Source organism: Trichosurus vulpecula, chromosome 8 (genome assembly GCF_011100635.1).
Source record: "Trichosurus vulpecula isolate mTriVul1 chromosome 8, mTriVul1.pri, whole genome shotgun sequence".
NCBI lineage: Eukaryota > Metazoa > Chordata > Mammalia > Diprotodontia > Phalangeridae > Trichosurus > Trichosurus vulpecula.
The window spans coordinates 29,663,450-29,689,822 of NC_050580.1; the positions used below are offsets into that span (position 1 = coordinate 29,663,450).

Consider the following 26,373-nt stretch of genomic DNA (forward strand, 5'->3'; position numbering starts at 1 on the left):
AATAACAATAGAATGAGAGAAATAAATTAAAGGCATGATAACAGCAAAAGAGAAATCAATTTCCCCACCTATTTTCTGATGCTCCAATGATTTTCTACAATAAACTAAAAATAAATTAACTGAGATTATTAGAAGTTTTAATAAAGTAGCAGGGTACAAAATAAACCCACAAAAATAAATAGCCTTACTTTATAGCAATAACAAAACCCATGAGGAAATAATAGAAAGGGAAATTCCATTCCAACTAATTAAAAAATGCATTAAATACCTAGGAATATCTGGCAAACTCAAGAACTCTCTATCTAAAATAATAAAAGTCTCCTTAAAGTAATAAAGATTGTCTTAAATTGACTGGGCACTCATTGTCCATGCTGAGCCTTGTAATGATAAGAAAAACGATCCTAATAACTAAATCAGTTGATGGGTTTAGTGCTCTATCAACCTACAGAGCTAGACAAAATAATAGCAACATTCCTTGGAGGAAGAGTAAATCTAACATATTAAAGGAAATGATGGTAGAAACATAAGAAAGAAAAGAAGAGAGTCTTTCCAAATATAAAACATTGTCATAAAAAAGTAATAATGAAAAATATTTGGTGCTAGTTATACACAGACAGAACACAGTAGATCCATGGAAGAGATTACCCAAGAACGAATAAGAAATAACTGAATTCATCAACCAAGAATTCAATAAACTTGCAAACATGAATAACTTAATGAAGGACTCTGTCTGATAAAAGAAAATCTTTGGAAAATTGAAAACTAGTCTGGTAGAAATTAAATTTAAATCATCACTCATAATGTATAACACAATAATATTTTTAAATTAAAAGCCACACTACCTTTTAATAGAAGAAAACTGTCCTTTCACAGATATGGCTATCCATGAATAAAAAGACATGGTTGTTGAGTTGTTTCAGTCATGTTCAACTCTTAATGATGCCATTCTGGGGTTTTTTTGGCAAAGACACCAGAGTGGTTTCCCATTTCCTTCTCCAGCTCAATTTACAGAGGAGAATAAGGCAAACAGGGTTAAGTGACTTGCCCAATGTCACAGATCTAGGAAGTGTCTGAGGCCAGATTTGAACTCATGAAGATGAGTCTTCCTTGTTCTAAGCCCAGTGCTCTATCTACTATGCCATAAAAAGACATAGCAGTTATCATAAAAGATAAAATAGAACACTCCAGTTGATTACATAAAATGAAAATTACTGCACAAACAAAAAATTAGATAAGTAGGACAAAAAGAGAAATAAGCAATTTGGGGGAAATTCTTTGTATCAAATATCCCAAAGAGAGTCTGATATCCAACTAATGCAAGAAAATAGAAATACGTAGAAAATAAAGTCTCAGTAGAAAAGTGGTCAAATTAGAATGAAAATAAAAGATTCTCAAAAGAATTGCAAAATATTAACAAATGTTTCAAAAGTACTCCTTTGCGAATGCTAGAAATTTTAATCAAAGTAACCCTCATATTTTATCTTAAACTCAAACAATTGGCAAAGATGACAAAGAATAAGAATGATCAATGATGAAAGGGTTGTGGAATGATAGGCTAGCTAATACACAGCTGCTGGAGGTAAGAACTAATTCAAACATTCCACAGAGCAATTTAGAATTGTGCAAAAAAGGTAATTAAAGTGCCCATACCTTTTGACCGAAACTTTCCATTTCTAGTCATGTACTCCAAGGAGATCTCTGTCTAAATGAAAGCTGTGTAATCCAAAATATTTATAGCAGCAGTTTTTGGATACAAAATATGGATACAAAATGGATACAGAAAAAATATCCATCAACTCAGGAATAACGGAACAAGTTTGGGTACACATATGTAACCAACTGTTCTTGTGATGTAAGAAATAATGAATATGCTGACTACAAAAAAAATGTGGGTAGACATGAAAAAAAATGAAGAGTAAAACAAATAGAAGAAGGAGTGCCATCTATATAGTGACTAGATTAATGTAAATTGAAAGACTAATGAAAGCAATAATATAATAATATATAATATATAAAAAATTTTAAAAAATAATAATAATGAGAATGAAGGCTAGAAATTATTATAACCAAGTATGAGAAAGCCTATTTTTTTCTTTCCAGAGGTATTCAGCATTTTCAATGTGCTGATTAATTTTGCATAATTTTTTCCTCTTTGTTTTAAATTCCTTGGGAGATGGAAAGATTCATTGGGAAATGTAGGTGGTATAAAAACAAAATATATTGAGATGAAATTTCACAAATATTCAGGCTGACCCCATTTAAAAAAAAATTTTAAAACCTTGAACTTGCCACCCTTTATTTCTGCCATTAATGTCTACAGTGTCTCTTTTCTCATTCATTGCTGAACTCCTAGAATCACCAGTACATCCTGCCTTTACTCCCTCCCTCACTTCCTAATCTTTTCTGCAGCCCTCATAATCAGCCCCAGCTGAACACACTGTACCCTGACCCCAACATTGTGATGTCATTGGTCTTCTTCAAAAAATGAAAGAATATAATTAACCACCCAATCATACCCATGTATTAAAACCTTACTTTCCAAAGTTGGCAATGATCTCCTAATTCAGAAATACAATAGTCTTTCTTCATTCTAAAGCTTTCTAACTTTGCTCTCCAAAGTTTTTTGTTTGTTTTGGTTTGGTTTTGCAATGTTTAACTATATCCTCCATTCTGATTCTCTTCCTTTCCTTGGTTTCCATGATATTTTTTTTTATTTCTTTTTCTATTAATCTGTCACTTCCTTCTCTCTTGCTGTATCACCATCTAAGTCCTAAGCCTGGGGTTGGGGGAAGGGAGGGAGGGGAATCACCAAGGCTCTCTCCTGGCCCCTCTTCTCTGTATATACTCTCTCCTTTGATGAGCCCATTCCTCCCACATACTCCAAAAAAAGAAAAAAAAATTCAAGAACTCTCTCTGTTCAGAAATTCTCAAATCTTTATATCTAGTTTTAGTTTCACTTATTAACTCTAGTCCCATATTGACAACTAACCACTGATTTTTTTAATTAAAGGGGCCATCCCTTGACTCACTTCTTAAGTGAGAACCTGAAAAGACCCTAACTTAAAAGGGTCAAGGTCTGGGCCATCTCCAGTCATCCTGATTCATATCTGGCCACTGGACCCAGACAACTCTGGAGCAGAAAGTGAGGCTGGTGACTTTGCATAGCCCTCCTTCACTCAAATAAAAGTCAATTGCAAGTCATGTCATCATCTCCCTGATGTCATGGTCCTCTTCCAGAACAAAGGACAAACCACAAGCACTGAGCATTTCTACTAGATTTTCCACGGACCTGGAATATTATTCCTTCTCAACTCCACCTCACAGAATACATAACTTTCTTCAAAGCACAGCTCGTAATTGCTAATTCTCTTCCCTATCAGTGTCTATGTATATATGTACATATCTTCCTACACATGTGTATGTACATATCTATGTATCTATACACCCATCTGTCATCTATTCATCTTCTGTCCATCTATCTATCTCTCTATCTTTCTATCTATCTATCTATCTATCTATCTATCTATCTATCTATCTATCAGTCTGTCTATCTGTCTATCTGTTATATACTCCCAGAGGGAATGTAAGCTTCTTAAGGACAGGTCCTATTTCATTTTTGTCTTTGAACCCACAATGCCTAGTAAGTGCATGGCACATGATAGGTGCTCCAAAAGTTGTGCTGATTATCATTATTTTCTTTTTCTTTATAAATTCAAATCCATACCTGACTCTCCTGATTGCCCCACCCCCCCCAAAAAAAAAAGACACTGAGGCTTATTGTGGTTTCTGAGTTTTAAATGTAACTCCTAATAGGAAGTGAAGGCAGTCATTTAGGCCCACTATCTAAGTTGTTTCATAACTTTTCTGGTGAATTTTTCTGAAATGCAGTTTCCATGGAGTAGTTGTATAATGTATATACATGTGTCTCACCAAACAAAATTGACATTAATCCATTTACCAAGTCAATTTTTCTGTGGCATGTCAGTTTTAATTTATAACTGTGGTGATTTCAAATCTCAAGTTAAGTGCATGGAAACCTTAATTAAGAGAACTCATATAAACGGGAATCCCTAGGAGACTCCAGATAATTCAAAGATTCTACTCCCCATTTATCCTCCCCTCTGGATCCATCTTACCCTGACTGAACCACTAACATAGTCTAAAAGTAGGAGGGCAGGAAAAAGCAGACCAGATTTATGCTTACAAGCTGATGGAACCTTTGGGAGAATCTAATACAATTTCTTCATTCCACAAATGTGAAAACTAAAACTCAGAGAGTTGACTTGGACAAGCAACTTGTCCAAGGTCACCTCACTCACTAGTAAGTGGAACAGACAGGACACAAACCCAGGCTTCTGTTACCATACTGAGGTGAGTGTTGAGGTTGGGAGCAAGAAGACAGAGAGCAGAACCTGGGTAGGGTTCAATAAATTTCACAATATTCTAAAAAACTGACTTGATCCTCTTGTTCCAATAAAAAAAAAAAACTTTAAAATCTAGACTGTTCATGCTAAGGGGAAGGAGTTTCATTGATATCTGCTGGGTTGGGAATCTCTTGTCACCTGAAATTTAATAAATACATTTCTCATGAGGACACAGAAAAGGAAATATCTTTATAAGGTCAAGGATATTGAACTGCCTTTCTGAATGTTCCTTCTGGAAAAATTAAGTGGAAGGAGTTGAAGTTAATTAGGTTAATACAACAGGGATTAGAAGAGTAATTCCTGTTTCCATTTAGGGAATCTGAATCCTTTTCCCCAAAGAACCAGAGAACTTGGGTAGGGAAAGGCAGAGAGCAAAGAAATGAATGGAAGATCATTTGCTCCTACAAAGATACTTTAGCTCAGTACTACTACATGAATGGAGATCTTTGATCTCTAGAGTTCCCAGTCAGTTCTTCACTTCTGGCCACCAAGGCCCAAATGAAGGAAGTTTTCTAAAGAGATTAAAGTGGAAGCAGAACTTTTATTTTTAAAAGACAGGTCTAGAAGGAGTAAGCAAGGACAAGAAACAGGATGAATACAAAAGAGCGTTATAGTCACTGTGACAATAGTATTAAGAGTCTTAAGATGGAGAATGAGCAGAAAAAAATAAATAATCCTTTGGGTAAACAAAGGGTTTTCCTTTGGATATTTTGTTTCATTTTGTTTTCAGCTACATTGAAGGGTGGAAGGATTAAAGAATGACTAGACTGGAGGCAGGGAGAAGGGCAGATGAAATAATGACTGATAACACAGAATTATTCAACCCTCATTTTCCTTCTGTTGTCTCTGCCAGGGGATAAGTCTTCAGACTCGAAATTGATGCCTACAAAAAGTAGAACAGAAATGGCTGAAAGGAAATGGGGGCCTGTGTAACAGGTGAAGAAAAGATAGAAGGAGTGTTTTTAGGGGAAAGATTCCTGGATTTATAGACAAAGAATGTGGATTTGAATCCTGATCATGCTGCAGAATTCAGTTTTCTCATCTGTAAAATGAGGCTACTGTACTAGATAATTTCCAAGAAACCTCCCAGTTACTTTCCAGTAGATTCCCATTCCTACTATCTCCAGTAGTAAAAGTACATACTCCTTCTCCTCCTCTTACCTCTAATAAAATTACAATAATCATTATGTGAGAAACAGAGGCAGGAGTTCTGTTTCCATAGAAGTGACATGTACATACATTCCCAGCCCTGTAGGCAAGTCAGAAGTAACTAGTTGTAACCAGAGCAGTTGTAACCAAAGCTGAGGCTCTGTAGAACCAGTCTTCCATCTGTAAGAGTGATGGGGTAGGATCCTTGGTTCTGTTCTAAAGACAGTAGCAGCACAATAAATAGTTCGTGATTGAGTGAGTGAATGAATGAATGAATGAATGAAATCAGTGTGGAATTCCTCTTTAGACCAATGTGGAGTTGTCCAGGCTGCTGAATAACACTGGATGCCAAGACCATACTTGGGTACAAGAAGGGGTTTCTGTGAATATATTACAAAATCATAATGTACAAACTGCCTTCATATCCCTAATTTCATATGTTCTTCCTGTCAAGCAGGCAGTGTATGTTTTTATTATTCTCATTTCACACTTGATCTATATGTAATATAGTAGATTTGCCCACATGACAGTATTCACTTTCTTCTAGCTCTCTTAGGTGACTGAAGAAAAGAAATAGGAAATTGCTCCCATTTGGGCATTAAATTACCATTGGGTCAGATGAGATTTTTGGCTAATTCAGTATTTTAAGTAGAATATACTGGCAATGTGTGTGATCTGGATACTTACTATCACTTTTTTTTTACAAAGACCACTTTAATTGCAAAAGTGTCTAGAAAAGATCATTGGGTTTTCATGGACTGCAAGCTCCATATGAGACAACAATATTATGAGGCAGCTAATGAAACTAATGGAATCTTGAGCTACACTGAAAGACACCTATGAGAAGAAGGTGATTTCTCTGTGTCTGTCACTCTGTCTCTACCTCTATTTCTTTCTTTTTTAGTGTCTCTATCTTGGTCTTTTTCTCTTTGTCTCTCTAGTATCAAACAGCTTTCATGATTCCTCTCTGTAATTCTGTTTGAGAAGTGGTACTTCCATCTAACCCCCCCCATCCATTTTTACCCTTGAAACTTTTGATATTTTGTTTTTTCAAACCAATTTTTTATAGCTTTTTGAAGTATTTCTTTGAGATTTTGACTGGTATAGTGCCAAATGAATAAATTAATTGAGGTAGTATTTTCATTTTTATTATATTGGCTCCACCTACCCATGCACAATTAATGTTTTTTTCTAATTATATTGTTTTCTTTCTTCAAGGACTGGTTTATAGTAAGATTCGAACAGTTCTGATGTTCAACTTCATATCTACACTCCAAAATATGTTTTTTTAGCTTCTGTAGTTACTTGAATAGAATTTCTTTTTCTAGTTCCTCCTGTTGAGTTTTGTTGCTAACATATAGGAATGCTGAAGATTTATATGGATTTATTTTATATCCTCCAGTTTAAACTATATCTTTTCAGTCTAGAGAAGGAAAGACTTATGAGGAAATGATATCAGCCGGGGAGTATTTGAAATCCTATTATAAAGAAGGATGAAACTTATTCTGCTTGACCTCAGTTGGGAGATCTAGGAGAAAAATTGTCCTTAACAGTTAAAATTGGACAAGAGTGAAATTGGGCTGCTTTAGGAGTAAGGGACTTGCCTGTCAAAAGAGATCTTGAAACAAAAGCTTAGGGAACAGGGGTAGGCAATACTGAAGGGGGGATTAATGAGATTCTGTAACCAATGACTGATATATCAATGACTGATATAAGATGTCAATAACTGGCTACAATCACTACATCATGTCTTCTAAGGTGCAATGGATTTTGAGTCCACCTAGGTGGCACTGTGGGTAGAGTGTTGGGCCTGGAGTCAGGGAGACCTGACTTCAAATCTGTTTTCTGACACTTGTTAGGTGTATGACCTTGGGCAAGTCATTTAACCTCCATTTGTCTCTGTTTCCTTGTCTATAAAATGAGGATAATAACACTCACCTCCCATGGTTGTTGTGAGAATCAAAAGACATGATAATTATAAATCACTTAGCACAATGTCTGGTAGACAGATAAATAGACAGATAGATATTATTATTATGTCAAGAGGGAACAACAAAACTACTGACTAGTCAATTAAATAAAAAGATTTAGGATCGCCTCAATCAAATCCTTAATTTTATCAATGTGGAAACTGGGCATAGAGAGAGGAGAGGGGACTTATTCAAGGTCATTCACTTAGCTAATAGCAGAGGTAAGATTTACATCTCTGTCTTCCAAGTCCAAAACCAGCATCATCTCATTTCTCTGTTCCTCAGTTTCCTCATCTGTTAAATGGAGATGATGATGATGATGGTGATGATAACAATAACAACAACACCAATAATATCAAACTGCCACACAGAGATATTACGAGGCCATCACTGTGATGTGGAAGGTGCTTGGAATAACAACTGTTTCTGATGGGAAGTCACTGGGATAAGTAGACGGGGTAGGAGAAAAGAGCAGCGGCATTCTAATTCATCCTCATTGGATCACAAGCTCCATGTCCTTTCTTTCAATGAGGAAATTAGGGACTTACCTTGCTATGTCATTGAAACTTCTTCACATGGAAGTGTCCTCTGCCCCTACACTTCTCCCCACTGCTCCCCTTTCATCTGATTGGCTAGATCCTGTCATTTGAAAAAGGACGCAGAGGAGGAGAAAGAGGAGGAGGAAGAAAACAGCTCCTGCCTTCAAGGATCTTACATTCTACTGGGAGAGTGGGGGACAACACCAGTTACAAGGGGAAGAGCCAATATGGCACTGTGAAAGGAAGGAACTACTAGAGCTCTCTTACAAATTCTATCAGATAGATCTAAAAAAGTGAATGTGAGCAGATTTGAGAGAGTTAGATGCCATTAATAGGCTGAGAGGGGCAGGGGAGCAAGGCATGAAGAATGACACCATACAACACCAACCGGGAACAGCAGAGGAAACCAGCCAGTGCAATGGTCTGGGAGGGCCAGAACAGGAGCAGGCTGAGAGCAGAAGTACTGGCTAAGGTGACAGTTGTGCCCCAGGTCTCTCAGGCCAGGATGGGAAACTGTCAGAGCTACAGGAGACACCAGAGCAGAGTCTGTGACTGCAGGAGCAACTACCCTGGAGGCCTCTAGCCCACAGCCTAAAGGTTTGAAACTCACCTTCTTGAACTTCATGGAGTCATGATGGACAGGTGAATCATCTCTCCCTCCCTTCCTTACTCAGAAAATACTCCCTCAGGAGAAACAGAGGAGCCAGAAATTGGGTTTCAGTAGCCTTTTAGTAAGAGAAGTTGGGGAGAAGGCCCTTCTTGTGGTGGCAGAAGGAGACTAGTGCAGGAAGAGAGGTGTCCCAACAGGCCCCACCTCAGCAGAACAATGAGAGTTACTGAGCCCCAAGGGGGTGGAGCTAGCAAACATCAACTCAAGGACCCCAGATGTGCCTTTGCACAGCCAGCAGAAGTGGCAGACACCAGCACAGACAACAGCTGAGACCACCCATGCTGTAGAGTAGTCCTGGGGAAGAGGAGACTTTCAGCAGCCAGACCACCCCTCCCTCACACCTCACAAAACCAGAGGCCATAGCACATAAAGCCAGTGAGCAGGCCCAAAATTCCCAATACAAGAAACTTGGGATAGAGCCCCTGAGCCCCTGAGCCCCAGAAGCAGAGATCCACTTTAGAAGCCCGGAGGAAAAAAAAACCAACATGAAAAAGCACACTAAAAAGCCAAAGACCATTGATTCCTATTATGGAGACAGGGAAGATAAAAATACCAATTCAGAAGAGAATAGCATGGACACTATACCCACATCTGAAACCTCAAAAGGGAATATGAACTGGTCTCCAGTCCAAAAAGCATTCCTGGAAAAACTCAAGGAGGACTTTAAAAACCAAATTAGAGAGGTAAAAGAAAAAATGGAAAAAATGAAAAGAGGAAGCCCTAGCCATCCTTGCCTTCATTTTTCTACAGCTGTATTCCCGACTCTCTCCTCAACATTCTCTACCAGGGCCCCTGCAGGATGTCTTGATCTCCCCTGCCTTTTCAGCTTCTTTTTATGTCTTATCTTCCTGAACAGGAACATAAGTTCCTTGAGGGCAGGAAGTGCCTTCTACCTGTATTTATTCCCAGTGCTAACCTCAATACCTGATATGTAATAATCAAGCACTGAACTAATGTTTGCTGACTTGAATTGAACTGGAAATTCAAACCAAGACACACCTGGTAAACATAATGGCATTTTATATTTTTAAACCACTTGATTTCACCTTTGATGAATTTTAATATCAGAATTTCCATTAAAAAAGACATGGAGTTAAAGGGCCTTTTTTAAAATAGAAAGGTGCTCAGAGGTAACAATTGCTCTATATTAGCCTTTGAGTGGGAAGTCCTTGACCCATTAAATTTATCAAGAATTTACTACTAAGGGCCTACTATGTACAGTGTACTGGGCAAGGTTCTGGGTATTCATTGCTACGGATTTGGCCGATGTAGGACACGAACAGTTAGGCATAGTGGATAGAGGGTTGGGCTTGAAGTCAAGAAGACCCATGTTCCTGAGTTCAAATCTGGCCTCTGACACTAACTATGAACTTAGGCAAGTCACCTAACCCTTTTTGCCTCAGTTTCTTATCTGTAAGATAAGTTGGAAAAAGAAATGGCAAACCACTGCAGTATCTTTTGTCAAAAAAAAAATCCTACGTGGGGTCACGAAGAGTCAAACACAACTGAAACAACTGAACAACAGCAAGGACATACACCCTTCATCAATGCCGTATTATGCTGAGAAATTCCTCTGCTTCTTCCTTTAAATTTGCCATGGTAGATCAACCCAGTGGTCTATGGGGATCTTTTTTTCCTCTTATTAAGTATGGTACAGATAAAACTGCAACACTTAGATTGTTAATTAGCTGTCCCTCCCTCGCTCTCAATTCCCTATAGGCCTGCCTTCTTTGCTGATCACATATAATTTTGATTATGTATTTTGTGCCATTTATTGGGCCAGGGAATTCAACTCAAGTCAATAAATATTTATTAAGTGACTATTATGTGTGTAAGAGTGGTTGAAGGGAGGATACATCAATACTCTTATCACACTTAGTGTGGCAATAACTTACTTTATAAGTAATTTTATAAGTTTATAATATAATACCATTATAAGGTGAAAGTAACTCTAGTGAATCAGTAAATTAAAGGCACTAAATTAATGTGTGTCCATCATGTCCTGTAGGTTTTCTATAAAATAGCAAGTTAGCCTGGAATCTGGCAATGTAGAAGAAATAAAAGGCCAAGTTCTCTGACCCTCCAAAGTTCACAAGTTCTCCTCCAGAGAGGAGAAGAAAACAGAGTCCTTCTCTCCTACCCACCAAGCAATTTTTGCTTAGGAGCTTGACTGGACAGCTTTCTCCTCTATGATATCGGGTGCTAGATTGGTCAGGCTCTTGACTAGCTTGTGTATATAGATTTATATATAATATAAATTTATATACACATATATGCACATATATGTGTGTGTACACATGCACATAGATATAGATATATGTATATCTATAACACATAGATATGCTATATATCTATATCTATGTATAGATATGGATGTATTCTATTTCTACAGATATATACCTATCTATAGATATAGATATATTCTATGGATCGATATAGATATATGCAATAGAAGTACTCTCACATGATGAATGTATCAGGGGAAGAGTGAACTAATTTAACTTACATGGGGTAATGATTGACTCAGTTAATCTCTGTCTATACATATGGAAAGGCCTTGTGCTAGAGCTCTTTCCTTCAAGGAGCTTATTCTGGAATAAAGAAAGGATAAGTAGGATGATAAATACCAAAGAGAGTCCCAGACAAAGTGATGGGGATGAGAAATTTGAGGGAAGGAGAGAAAAAGAGGATGACCAAGTTATAAATCCAGATTTTGTAGACTTTGGTGGTACCATTAGCAGAATCAGAGAAGTTAAAATAAAGGATCAGACTTGTGAGGGGTGGGGTAAAAAATTCAGTTTTATACTTGTTCAGTTTGCGGTGCCAGGGAAACAAACAGATCTCTGAGATCTAATCCAAGGAGCCATGTTTTAAGAAGAAAGAAGAAAATTCTTTTATTATTCATCTATGAAGCTATCATTCATATCAGATTTAAACATACGTGTATATAGATATATATACACACATATATGTATCTGTGTATATATGTGTGTGTGTATTTAAAAGAATTTCAGACAAGTTATTTGCTTTTATTAAAAATGAATATTTCAGTATAGTTTTAGCCGACTAGTATAGGTATGTTTAAAAAATAGAGAATGAAAGTAAAAAGATTTGTTTTGGAGTTGGGAGAGAGAAGTCATAAAAGAAACCTCCCTCTCTGATATGCCCTAGCAGATGTGAAAACATCTGGTCGAGTAATAATGCATTGTATTACTGCTCCTACACTGAAGGCACTTTCAGGCACACACAGAGGATATTGTTACTTCTAAACGGTAGGTTTTCCACTTCTCACAGAGAACTCAGTAAACAACAGAAAACTACAGCACACTTACTAGAGTAAGTGTGGGAATTAAGACCCACTCTGCATAAAAGGCCAATGCCAAACTCTGAAGTCGTGGAACCAGACGATCTAAAGGGGAATCTTAGGTGTGAATCTAGTTCATCCCCTCATTTTACAGTTAGGGAAATTAAGGCTCCAAGAAAATTCCCTTTGCTCAAGGTCACACAGTTAATAAATGTGACTCACATTATCTGAGTCAAAATCCAGGAGTGTTTTTACGAAAAGAATAAGAAATTTGACTCAGCTTGTTACCATTTCAGGTAGTACTAGTCTTTACAGGGAAAGTAGTAAAGAACCTGGAGAATGAACCATATAGTCATCAGATAAGAATAAGGTAGGCAGATAAGAATGAAGGGGCAGTAATACCTGATAAATAGCCATATGTATAGAATGGTTTTACATATAAATGCTTACTTGTGTCTAATAGTAGTCATGGTGGGGGGTGGGGTAGAGAAAAAAGGAAAAAAAAGAAATTTACATGTTAACTTTATTATATATTTAAAAGGAATGGCAAGTTGTACATAATAAGTTTCACATGTAATCATCTTTTTTCTCATATTATCATATGGAAATGCTTATTTTATTCCATAAATTAACAATAAGATAATACAAATTTTTAAAAAATGTGTATGTATATACATATATACATACTAGTGAGTGTGTATAAATGGTAACATCTTCAAGGAATGGTCAGAGTAATTTTTTTATTGTTGTATCTCCAAAGTCAAACATAATACTTACAGATAATAGATATTAAATAGGCCATTGCAATAACTGTTTATTGAATTTCAATTCAACAGACTAAAACTTTAGATCTGGAAAAGGCCCTAGAATCAAAAAGGATCAGAGATTTAAAGGTGGAAGAGATCTTCAGTGTCATCTCATTCTATAGCTGAGGACAGTGAGGCCTACAGAGGTTAATTGACATGTTCAAGTTCACACAGGTGGTAAATAACAGAAGCAGGATTTTATTACAGAATAAGCAAACCGAGACAAACTGTGGTCTTCATTGCCAATAAAATATCATCATCATCACCACCTCATTATCATGATTGCCATTGTTAATATAATATTTTCCCCCAAACCCATGGCTCTTCTCAACTTTCCCAATAGTATCCACTATTCTTCCAGTTACCCAGGACCTCCAAAACTCTGATCCATCCAACACTTTCCCTCATTACACATCTCTGCTCAGTTGCTGATTTTGCTGGTTTTACCCACAAATCTCCCCTTTCTCATCCCTTCTTTCCATTCACAGCCTAGCCGCCACCTAAGTTGAGAGATGGATCATGTCTTACATGGACTATTTCAATAATCAGTCACCAAAGGTTCTCTACTCACCAATCCATCCACCATCCACCTCCCAACATGGTTTTCCTAAAGTACAGGTGTGACCACATCACACCTCTGCTCATTAAACTCCTGTGGAGCCATGTTGACTTTAGGATCGAACATGGTATCATCTTAATCTTATCCGTTTTAAATTTCGGGTTTTGTTGAAGGTTTTCAATAAGTTATTGGTACATATCTGCATTCACATTTACAAATATGTGTGTGTGAGAAAGAGAGACAGAGAGAGGGAGAGAGAGAGAGAGAGAGAGAGAGAGAGAGAGAGGGAGAGAGACAGAGAGAGACAGACAGAGAGAGAGAGAGAGAGAGAGAGAGAGAGAGAGAGAGAGAGAGAGATAAAGAGAGAGAGATGGGACTTGGAGAACTCTGAATGGAGAATGGACATGCCCTTGCTTCTCTGCCTTCCTCTACCACATCAGTGGGAATGCTCTTCCATTGGCTATGCAGCTGCAGCTGAGTCTTTAAAATTGCCACACTGGGACAGTCTCTCCCTCTTTTCCTAGGCAGTCTTTCCTGTATCATCCAGAGGATGAGCATCACACAGTTTACTCTTAACCTAGGAGACATAAACTAAACTGGCAGGAGGAAATACTTCTCACCTCTTTCTCCCCCTCCCCCCATCCCAGTTTTAAGAAGTAGGCAGGAAGTCTTTGTTTCATTTGCCTTCAATTTCAGAATAAGGGAGCCATACTCACGGGAACTGAGAGTTTGTTCTAATGCGATTTTGGAGCCCGGGTTTTAGGTGGAACGTTTCAGAAAGCAGAGAAACCTAGAGAAGGCAGTGTGCCTATGATCTGAGCCTGAAGGGGATTTTGGACTTGGAACTTCAAGCTGTGCTTTATAGGAAATGAGCTAAGTGATGGCCCTGATCCATCCCCCTCCCCAGAGCCTGAGGTTGTATGGGGAGGAGGGATTAAGCCCCACAAGTTTGAGAGTAATTTTGTATGTTAGGGATTTTATATGTGAGGTAAATATTCTGTTGTTTGCTAAATGAGAGAAAACTATTGGTAGACACTAGAGTCAATGGCACAGATCCTAGATACCACCAAACATCTTTAAGGTTTACGGAGAGTGAGGGGTGAAATGGAACGTATCTGGCCTTTAGACAATAGGGACCAAGATAGTCAGTGATATATGCGTGTGTGTGTGTGTGGGTATACACATACATACACATACATATAAAAAGAAACATATATGGATTGTATGATCAACATGTTGCTTTTTTTAATGATAGCTAGCTTTTATATACCATTTAAACATTGGCAAAGTGCTTTCCAAATGTTATCTTGTTTGAGCCTCACAATGACCCATGGGAAGTAGGTGATATTATTTCTCCCACTTTGTAAATTTGGAATCCGAGGCCCTATCCCTGACTTTCTATCTGGACTTCAAAGCTATGTCCCCTCACTCTGTAGCTTTCTCCCCTTCATCTCAGATTTTTAGCTCCCTTCAGTATGCCTTCTTCCCACTTTAGAATATAAGCTCCCTGTGAGTAAAGCCTATCATTCTTTTTGCCTATATTTGTATTGCCTATTTGTATCACCAGCATTTCCACAGTGCCTGGCATAGAGTAAGTGCTTAATAAATCCTTGACTCTCTTCTCTTCTCTTCTCTCTCTCTATCTCTCTTTCTCTCCCTCCTTTCCTCCCTCCCTCCTTCCCTCCCTCCTTCCTTCCTTTCTTCCTTCCTTTTACCTTTCTTTCTCTCTACCTCCCTTCCTTCATTCCTTTCCATTGGACCACAATCCCTTTGCTTCTCTTTAGTCTCACCCACCCTATAACTTCACATTGGTAAATGATGATTGCAACAACCTGGTAAAGAAACAGTGAGATGTCTTTTTGCTAGCGGAATATATACAATAAAAAGAATCCTGTTGAGAAAAAAAAAGAACATCAGCCTGAAATCACATCTCAGTTTCTCTCAATTCAGAAAACTCACCAGATCATTGAAATGTACTATAATCTTCACACAGAAAATCAGCAGGTCAGGTAAGGAAACAATCTCCCCCTCCAATCAGGTTGTGTTGAACACAGTAGGCTCTGGCCAGCTGCCAGGGTATTTGGTGTGGGCAGATCACCACTCCTTAATTGCTACGGTGCCCATAAATAACCTGCCCTTGGTCTTCTTGGCACCATGACTCCAAATCAAGTTCCTCACTGTTTACCTGAGCTCACACACTCTATTTGCAAGATATATTTACAAACACAGAGAGATATCTAAGTGCTGGCCATTACCAAAAATACATAAAACACGCATTGGAGAAATATGTGTATATATATATATATATATATATATATATATATATATATATATATATATATTTAAATGTAACATTTAGCCTTTCCATACATTGATTGAGGCATTGTGATGATGAATGGGAAATATGATATGAATAAATGTTTCTTTCTCTGTCTTTGTCTATGTCTGCCTCTGCCTTTCCATCTGCCTCTATCTCTCTGTTTCTCTGCTCTCTGTCACTATGTCTCTCTATCTCTTTTTCTCTCTTTCCCTCACCCTTTAAACTTTATTTCAATGACGAGTAATAGAACAACACGGGCAGTTAGGTAGTGCAGTGGATCGAGTGCCAGGCCTCAAGTCAATGAGGCTCATCTTCCTGAGTTCAAATTTGGCCTTAAACCCTTAATAGCTATGTGACCTTGAGCAAGTCTTTTTACCCTTTTGTCTCAGGTTGTTCATCTGTAAAATGAACCGGAGAAGGAAATGGCAAACATATCCAATATCTTTACCAAGAAAACCCCAAGTGGGGTCACAAAGAGCTAGACATGATGAAAATGACTGAACAACAAACAACCACAAAGTAGAACAAAAACTGGGTTCAGAGGCATTAGACCTGGGTTTGAATCTTGGCTCTCTTAAGAACTTATTAGCCATGTGACCATAGGCAAACTGCCTGCCCTATTTAATTTAATCCAAAAAATATTTATGAAATACTGGGGATGTAATTAATAAAGATATAGTTCCTGCCCACAGAGAGCTTACAATTTAAAAAGAGAGACAACACACAAGAGGAGAGAGAAAGACCTGGGAGGTGTATCTAGTTCCTAGGAGTTGAAACCAGGCAGGTCAGGAGATGCGAAGTGGAGGGACACATCACTAGGTAGGAATCAGTTTCTCCATCTATAAAATGAGAAGGCTGGGATGGAGTTAGATATCATTCCTTGCAATTTCATTAAATAAGAGGAGATTTTCTAGTCTATTCCTCTCACTTTACAGATAAGAAAACTGAGCTGAATAGGATGATGAAAACATTGAAGACCATGCCATCCCAGGATCACTGAAGAAGACTTGGGGGTCATGTGACCTCCATCTCCAAGCACTTTAACAGGGTGTCACATGGAAGAAGGATTAAAGCAAGATCATTTCAAAAGTCCCTACCAGTCGGAAATCCTATGAAAGTCAGGGTTTAATTTTGATTTCTTAGACATTGTGATATTCCATGTTTCCTGGGCATCTAATCTTACTAGGAGTATACTAGTATGGACAATATATTGCTGCTGCTGTTGATAGTTTTTTTTTTTCAGAGTACATGAGAAGTTTCCCTTCAAATCTCCTAATTTGATAGTTGTGGAAACCCTGGCTTCCTGAAGGCTTGGGCTCATAGCATGAACAAAAACTCCAATAGCTTCTAAGATCCTAGGCCAAGAGGAGGAATGGACCTTAAAGGCCACCTAGTCTAACCCCTTCACTTTACAGATGAGAAAACTGAGGCCCAGTGAGGTTTAATAATGTCTGTAAGATCATGCCAGTAGTAATTACCATTGATTAGATTTGAACTCAGGGTCTCTGACTCCAAAGCTGGCAAAGTTTCAAATATAGATTGGCCAACAGGCTATAAAGTAGTCATCTGAGGAAGAGCCTAGATAAGTTTGGAGATATCACCCTGATCAACTGCTGAGCAATGAATCTTCCTGCCATAGTGACTCTGGAAGGCCCATGTCCTAAATCACTGAGGACTTGGGATATTCACTGGGGAAGAAGGTACCCACAGTGAGGAAATCAGAGATCTTTAAAGCATTACAGAACTTGAACCTCTAATATTTGAACTGTCTACCCTTGCTCAATACTTTACCCAATTTAGCTCTTTCTGGCTTTTAAAAATGAAAAAAATTTTGCATAGAAAAATCATCTTAGTGGTTGAGTTATGTGGAGATGGGCATGGAATCTATTTCAATGATTTTTTTTTAAATTTACATGAGAGCAGCAGTTGACTTCTTACAGTTAAACTACTCAGATAGACTACATAGCTGATCTGAGCTTTGATTATCTTCAATTGGTCCTTGTCCGTAATCCCCCATAGCAACTTGCTCCAGTCCCCATCTGTTGAACTAATTACAAAGGCTTAGCTAATGTGGCATTCCCATTTGTCCCTGCTGTAACTCAAAACTTATTGATTTACTCTTCATGGACAGCTAGAAATAGTCAATCAAATCGACCTTCTTTACATCAGTTCTAAACACACTGGAGAAGACTTCCCATGGGCCTTTCTTGGCCTCTTATCCAATGTGAGAAAGTAGGCTCTCAGATATGTCTTTATTTCCCAAATCAAGCTACAGAGTTCTAAAATGGAAATATATAAAGCTTGAACCATTTATATTTAAAGAATAAAAAGTACTGGCAGCCCTAAATATAAAGAGATATAAGCTATTTCCTTGGAGTTACAGCTTGAAGGCATTTTAGGGATTATCCAAACTCTCAATTTATAGACGAGGAAAATGAGATGATGATACATTGGGGACCATACCATAGGAAGATCATCAATGGACAAGGCATAGGAGTCATTGGATAAATGTCATTGAGCATTTTAAGGGATGTCCCTTGGAGGAAGAATTAGGCATATTCTATTTGCTTGCAATCAATCACAATTCATTTATTAGGTGACTACCATGTATGTCATAGGTACATAGTGGATACTAAGAGATAAATGAAACTATTCCTGCAAAGGAACAATGACTAGGTGTTGTACAGAGCTTCTAAAATTGTGGGTCACAACCCCATATGGGCTATACAAAGCTTTGGTTAAAGACCTCCAATGAAGGGGAATCTACTGCCTTCCAAAGCCGCCCAATACACTTCATAATAGCTGCTTGTTAGGAAATTCTTCCTTATGTTTACCCTAAATCTGATACTTTACGTTTGGGCTTCTTCAACCTTTTCCATTCTCAACCCCTTCAGTGCTTCTTAAACTGTGGGTTTACTTAGGCCTAGTGTTTGTGTGTGTGTGTGTGTGTGTGTGTGTGTGTGTGTGTGTGTGTGTGTGTGTGTGTATTTGGCCCTTTGTGGGGGCCTATACACAACACAGGCCTATTATTTTTCAGGTATGAAAGGGGCAGGACTCTTAGGTACAGGTTAGATTAGACAACATGTGAGGTCTTGCTTTCTTCTAACATGTTATGATTTAAGCATGTTTGTATAGTGTCCATTCCTGATCATCATCACTTCCCCCTTCCATGTACGCAAAGAATAAATGTTTTTTACCAATATTTTGCTTGTTTGCAGAAGGAATTAATGTTTATTGAAGTACTAGATATATTTTAGCAAAGAGAACAAAGGGACTCAGGTGAACACCAGGGAATGTTTAGTATAGTTATGATACAGAACAGTACAATTGTCAATTCACTGTAGCAAATGGAGAAGTAGGCATGTATACATGCCAAAAACCTGGGCAGCTATGGATCAGGCCCAGAATGGTGAAATAACTTCTGTAAGATCATAGAGATAGGAAGAATCAGAGATGGCATTTTCCACATCATAGGATTCTAAATCTTGTGTTCTCTCTACTACTCCATATTGCTTATGAAAATTAACTGGACATGGATGCTTGCTTAATTAGCATCTCCTTAAAAAATATTGTAGATTGTAAGCTAGCTGAAGGGGACAATTTTTGTTTTTGTTTTTGTTTCATGTATATGTATATGTATATATGTATATGTGTATATATATATATATATATGTATGTCCTTAACACTTAGCACAGCACAGTGCCTGGCACATGGTATCTGCTTGATGAATGACATATTGTACTTGGTTGGTATTACATAAATGTTGAGTAAGCAAATTAATTAATTTGTTATATCTAAAGTGAAAATAAAACAGGACTGGAGATAGACAAAGACAAACAGAGACAGACAGATAGAGACAGAGAGCAAGAGTGAGAACAAGGGAGAGCAAGAGTGAGTGAGCAAGAATGAGAGAGCAAGAGTGAGAAAATGAGAGAGTGAGAGTGAGAGAGAGAGAGAGAGAATGAGAGTAAGAGTTCTATTTTAACTCACTTGATTGACATTTCACTATTATGCTTGTCCCATATGATAACTTCTGAAAGAGGTGATAGATTTTGACCAAATGCAGTACTTTACTAACAGATGTCCCATAAGTTTGATTTATAGGTTATTCTGCCCAGAAAAAGTCAGTCAGTCAATCACATTTTTAGTCAGTCTGTTTCCTTGTGATTTCACTAAGTGTGAGGAATAGTTACCAGTCCCACTAGTCTAGAAGATTGATGGAGATAAAGCCAAGTGTAGAATCATATTTCCCAATCTTGGAAACACAAAGAAGTTTCATTTTCAAGGTAAAAGTAACTTAAAAATTTCATTAACTTTGCCACTGTTTCAAGTACTGGAAACTTTTGGGGGGCGGGGCGGGGAAGGGAAGTTGGAGAAAGACAAGGAAAAGAGGCATAGCTGAAGCTTTTTATATTCTTGCTCCTGTCCTATTTTAACATGAGTGTTACATTGAGAAAATGAACTTCCTGGTTTTCTTTATGTTGCAGCTTCAGATATAGATAAGAATGAAAATAGCCTTCAAAGTGTTGTGATTCAACATCTGGATATTTCAGAGAAGAATTTGGAGTGAGGAAGACCCAAACACTTTATAGCTGTGTTTCTCTGTGCAAGTCATTAGCCTTCTCTGAGACTCAGTTTCCTAATTTGTAAATTGGGAATAATCGTGACATTTATGTAAGAGGATTACTATGAGGCTTTAATGAGATCATATATGTAAAGCACTTTGCAAAACTTAAAGTGTTATGTAAATGTTATTAATAATGTTATATTTTATATGTTGCTCATTACGTCCTTGTTTAAAAGGAAACAATTGTATTTCCTTGATTTTATTGATCTATTTGACCACTAAGGTATAATTGCCAAACCAGTTCAGGATCTGGAAGAAATTGTTGGGACCAAGTGGTGGTGATAAAGCCACAGATGACACATGACAATTGAGACACTCTTACATAAAGTCCAGGACATAATAAAGTGTTGGGTAATTAACAGCCCACTGCCCTCTAGTTTTGGCTAACTGAGCAGCTTGTTTCAGTCATGAGGAGATGAAGGTCCACATACATGGTTTTACTAAACATTGACGGTATTTTGTATTTCTCTAGAGAATTGAAAAAATCTTGGGGGCCTTCATATTGGTGTTCATCATATCCAATTGACAAGGAATAAGGTTCTTACAAAGTTGGCTGAGTCAGAGCTTTCATTTTCATCAGAGTCTGGGACAGTCCAGGTGATAGGCAAAGACAGACACACAAAATATAGACAGACAGACAGACAGATAGATAGACAGACAGACAGAAAGATAGATAGATGATATGATTACATATATAATGATGCTCAAAATATAGATAGATATCTAATAAATGTTTTATTTGCTGATGGATATTAGATATATGAGCATATATGTCACATACATGTATCTGTGTATGTAGATATATGATGGGCAAATAAATGGATAGATTTAAAACTCAAAACCACTAAAACTTCTGGTATACTCTGTATCTGCATCCATGTATGCCACACAAGTACATACATACAACATGCATGCATGCATATGTGTTTATGTGTGTATATACACATACACACATGCATACACACATATACATGTATGTATATATACCTGTATACACATGTACATACATATACACATATTTAACATATACTCTTTATTTTCTCCTCCCCCATGGAGAGGATCTGCATTATTCTGATTTGGTTTCTCACCAGAGCAGATCTGATCACTTACTGGTGGCCAGTTAAAGTTTCAGTTTTCTGACCTGGAATACCATCCCTAACAAAAACGTGCAGCACCAAAACTAATCAATAGGGTCCCAATGATTATAACAAGCCTCAGAAATATGAGACACATTGTAAGACAGATGGTATATTCTGGGCTCATAATTCCAGGCATTCTGTCCATAACTTGTCTTTATTTAGGAAATTAGTATTTGCCAAGACATCCCAGGGTCCCAGTTCTATCCATTTGTTTATTTCAACTTTTGTAAATTACTTGAGATGACAGAAATTCTCATTCTCTTCACAGATTTCTGAGCCTACCTAATCCATACACATTATTTTTTAAAATAAATAAATATTTATTTATTTATAGTTATCAACATTCATTTTTATAAGATTTTGAGTTCTAAATTTTCCCTCCTCTCTCCCCATCCCCTCCTCAACACTGCATACAATTTTATATAGGCTATACATGTACAATCATATTAAATATATTTCCATATTAGTCATGTTGTAAAGAAGAATCAGAATGAAAGGGGAAAACCACAAGAAAGAAAAACAAAACAAAAAGTAAGAGGGAAAAAGAGCAAATAGTATGCTTTGATCTGCATTTGGACTTCATAGTTCTTTCTCTGGATGTGGATGGCATTTTCCATGCACATCATTTTACAGAGGAAGAAAGTGAGGCTGGAGATTGGAAGTGACTTTCTCAAGATTAACTTGGTCATAAATAGCAAAGTATAATTTAAATTCATATCTTCTCATTCCAAATCCAAAATTCTTTCTAATTTACTTCATATGTCTGCTTATTTTTGGTTAGTCTTACTAACTGGATATACCATGTCTCTATAACTCTTTCAATTTTTTTTTAAAGTGCTTTTTCTCCAAAAACAACAACAACAGTGATAAAGCAATCTACTTTTGACCTCTGTGACCTTGGTAAAGTCTCTAAATTATCTAGACATGATTTCCTGATCTGCAAAATGAGAGATAGCATTAGATGATCTCAAGTTTGTGCTTATGATAGGGTTATTATCTCCCCCTTGTAGAAGACGAAGTCATCTCAGAAAGGCACAATGCCTCACTCATGGTGATACAGGTTGGATGTACCAGAGTCTGGATATGATCCAGTCTTTCCTGATTCTAAATTCAGTGCTCTTTGTCCTAAACCACACCCTACAATCATCTTCACTCACCTGGGGGATGAAGGACCTTGTAAACTTCAGAACTTCCTTTTGAGGTACCAGCCTGCCATTGAGACATGGTTGGGAGAGTAAGTTAAGAATCTGTACGTGTTAGAATAGTAACACCGCACAATAATGGATAAGCCCCTACTTCTTCATGCAGTAAGAGGTTCAAGAAAGGATTGTATTTTTAAATGAATGCATTAATGAATATTTACAATCAGAGGTGGAATTGGAATAGTAAGAAGAATATTGAACTTAGTGTCATGAAGACCTGTGTTTGAATCCTGCCTCTGATGCTTGCTAGCTATGTTGCCCCAGACAAGTTGTTTAACCTGACTCTCAAACCAGAATCACAGTGTATCAAAGCCTGAAGAGACTTCAGAGACAATCTATTCCAGCATGTGCCAAGAAAAGAAACCCCATTTCAACATGTCCAAAACGTGGTCATCCAGATTTTTAAGTGATAACATCTACATATAACATGAGAGAGCTCACTACTTCATGAGATAGTCAATTTCACTTTGGGGCAATTCTCATCATCAGGAAGTAGTACGCTGTTATTGTTTCCCTGATATCAAGCCTAAATTTGCCTCTTTGCAACTTCCATTGGTCACTTCTAGCTCTGTCACAAGGGACCAAAGAGGGAAACAAAATATCAAATCCTTCCTCCTTGCCATATCTGTTCACATACTTGAAGAAGATATAATACATCCCATAAGTCTTTTCTTCTTCTGGTTACATGCCTGAATTTCCTGGAAATAATCTTCTTATGGAATGAACTTGATCCCCTTCACCATCTTGGTTGCCATCTTTAGAAGCTTTCTAGCTCATCAATATTCTTTCTAAAACGAGTCACCAGTATTAGACATTTTTTTCTCCAAATGTGGTCTGATCAGTAGAATTAATACCTTTCTCATTCTGAATACTTTACCTCTTGTAGCACAACCTAAGATCCATTGGCAACTTTGGTAACTGAATCACACACTTGTGTCATATTGAGCTTGGCTTCCTCTGCTCCCATCCTGTTTTTTTCAGATAAATTGTTATTTAACCATACATCCCTGGTCATGTGCTTATGGACTCAACTTTTTAAACCCAAGTGTAAGACTCTACATTTATCCCTTTTAAATGATACGCTATTAGATTCACCCCAATCTTTGAGTTTGCCAAATACAAGTTTGTTTTTATCCCTTTTAAATGATGTGTTATTAGATTCACCCCAATCTTTGAGTTTGCCAAATACGAGTTTGTCTTTATCCCTTTTAAATGGTGTGTTATTACATTCACCCCAATCTTTGAGTTTGCCAAATACGAGTTTGTTTTTATCCCTTTCAAATGATATATTATTAGATTCACCCAATCTTTGAGTTTGTCAGTCTTTGAGTTTTTGAATCTTGACCATGTCATTAAGTTAGTTATGCCTCCCAACTTCTTGTCATCTATACACTTGACAAATATGCCATCTCAGCTATAATCCCTCCATGACCATGATAAGAAATACTAAACAGCATTAGGTCAAATACAGGTCCTGGAGCACTTCACTGAAGACCTCCTTCCAGGGCATAGCCAATTAATGACCACTCTTTGTGTCCAGCCATTGGACCAGCTCCAAATTCACCCCATTTTACTCTCTATCATTTAGCACCTCTATCTCTTCCACAAAAAAGAACAAGACAATTTATCACATGATTTCCTAATATCTAGGTAGATGCTATCTTAGTTTTTTTTTTCATCTATAAAAGGGTACAATAGGAATGCAGCACTACCTCCTGTGGCATGAGATACTATGTGTTACACACTTTAAAAAAATAGTTCTTTCAAAATGATTTGGAAGCATAAACAGGTGGTTGTTTTTTGTTATTTTTTAGTTAATTTATTTCCAATTTCTCCTTCGCATCACTACTCTCATTGTCTTCCCAACACATTGCAATGATTGCATTACGACTTTGTTTGAAATCCCTAAATGGCTCTCCATTGCTTGTTAAATAGAGCACAAACTCCTTGGCCTGGCAGTCACGTCCCCCTGCCTCTAAGCTGTATCAGGTTCCTTTTCTGGTTATGTCATATTCAATAACTTTTTAACAACATGGGGCAAGTAGGTGGTGCAGTGGCTGCAGTCAGAAAGAATTGAATTTTAATCTGGCCTCTTACACTAGTAGTATGGTGCTGGGCAAATCATTTAACCTCAATTTCCCTCAGATTCCTCATCTGTAAAATGGAGATGTCACCTTCTAGGTCATTGTAAAGCAATTAACCCAGTTCCTGGCACATAGTAAGCATTACATAAACATTAGAGGGAGGGAAAAAGAAAACAAACAAAAAAGTGTTCTTTTTTTAACCAAGTCATCTACTATTCTCCTTTTACCCACCTCTTACTGCCACGTTTTCCTCATGATTCCACATCCCCTATCTCCAAACACATTAAAAATGTTCCCAACTTCTGAGGCCACCACCAGGAAGAACTGAATTCCATTTTGAAAGTCAAATTCCCTCATCAAAGGCAGAAAGGGTAGCATTGTAGAGGAAGTCAGGAAAACATGGAGTCCAAATCCCACCTCTGACATGTTGGATCTATACCATCCTGACTGCTGTAGCCTCTTTGAGCCTCAGTTTCTTCATTTGTAAAAATAAGAAGGTTGAGCTTGATGGACTATATGGTCGCTTTTACCCCTACATCTCTGATTCTATTTTCTTCTTAACTGGAAAGAACCCAACCCTCAAAGTTTCCATACTCCTTTATCTAAACACTGTTCTTTTATCTAATACTGTTTGTTTGTTTCCCTTTGAACTGATCACATCTGCTCTAGATTGCAGTTATTGCTGTCCAGTCCCTATGTTCTAGCCCCTAAATGATCATTAGTTCCTTGAGGATAAAACCTCTGCTTCATTTTTCTTTTGACTGTGGTGCACAGCCCAGTTTCACTGCTTTCAGAAACGTTTGTTAAACTATACTGAATTGAACTAAGACTTGTTTTTTTTTTTTTTATCACCAAAGCCCTGCTACTTGGGGGAAGACAAATCTTTCCTTTAATAACTCTTCTGCTAACGCACACTGAAGCTATGCCCAGCTTCAATGTGTATTTTATTAGCTCTGCCCATCCCTTTTCTCAGACACTGCTCCTGATTCTCATTTGCAGCCTGAATTGTCTCCCCAGGATCCGTCTCATTTTTGTCCTTCTCTCAGATCTGTTCTCAGTAACTCTTCACAGGAAGTCTCTAGTGGGGCAGTCAATATATTATATTTATATACAAGAAAGAAAAGACAGAAAACTATTTGAAAAGATGCTGTTTCCCATGTTGTAAGGAAAGGCCAACTCTAACTTTTGCTTATATCTGTTGTATACATTTATGATTATATTGCGAGTTCTTACAAGGTTAAATATGATGTATGGAAGATGAAATAAGTATTTTGTTTTTTGTGAATAAAGCAGGTAGAAAACTCTGACATCCAGGAGGCCATTGATCATGTTAATTACATTATTGCAGACATATATCCTCTAAATTGTCCCCAGGGATGACAAGGGATGACAATGACCCTAGGTTTGATAATTTAGCAGTTCTCCCTCTCATTGTTGGCCACTCAGGGAGGCAGATAGGGGAACACAGAAGTTATTATGGCCAGTTCGTGTTTTTAAAAAAGTACCCAAAGCTCATATATATAAAATAATCCCATGAATGTGCTTACTATCTCTAGTACATATGCATACATTAAATGCC

The 26,373-nt window shown here is 37.5% G+C and overlaps 1 protein-coding gene across 3 annotated transcripts in view; it reads right to left on the reverse strand.

Moving 5' to 3' along the window:
- The window catches only part of CTNNA3 (catenin alpha 3), a 1,949,360-nt gene that overhangs the window by 793,650 nt on the left and 1,129,337 nt on the right, over positions 1–26,373 (reverse strand). The window lies entirely within an intron of this gene.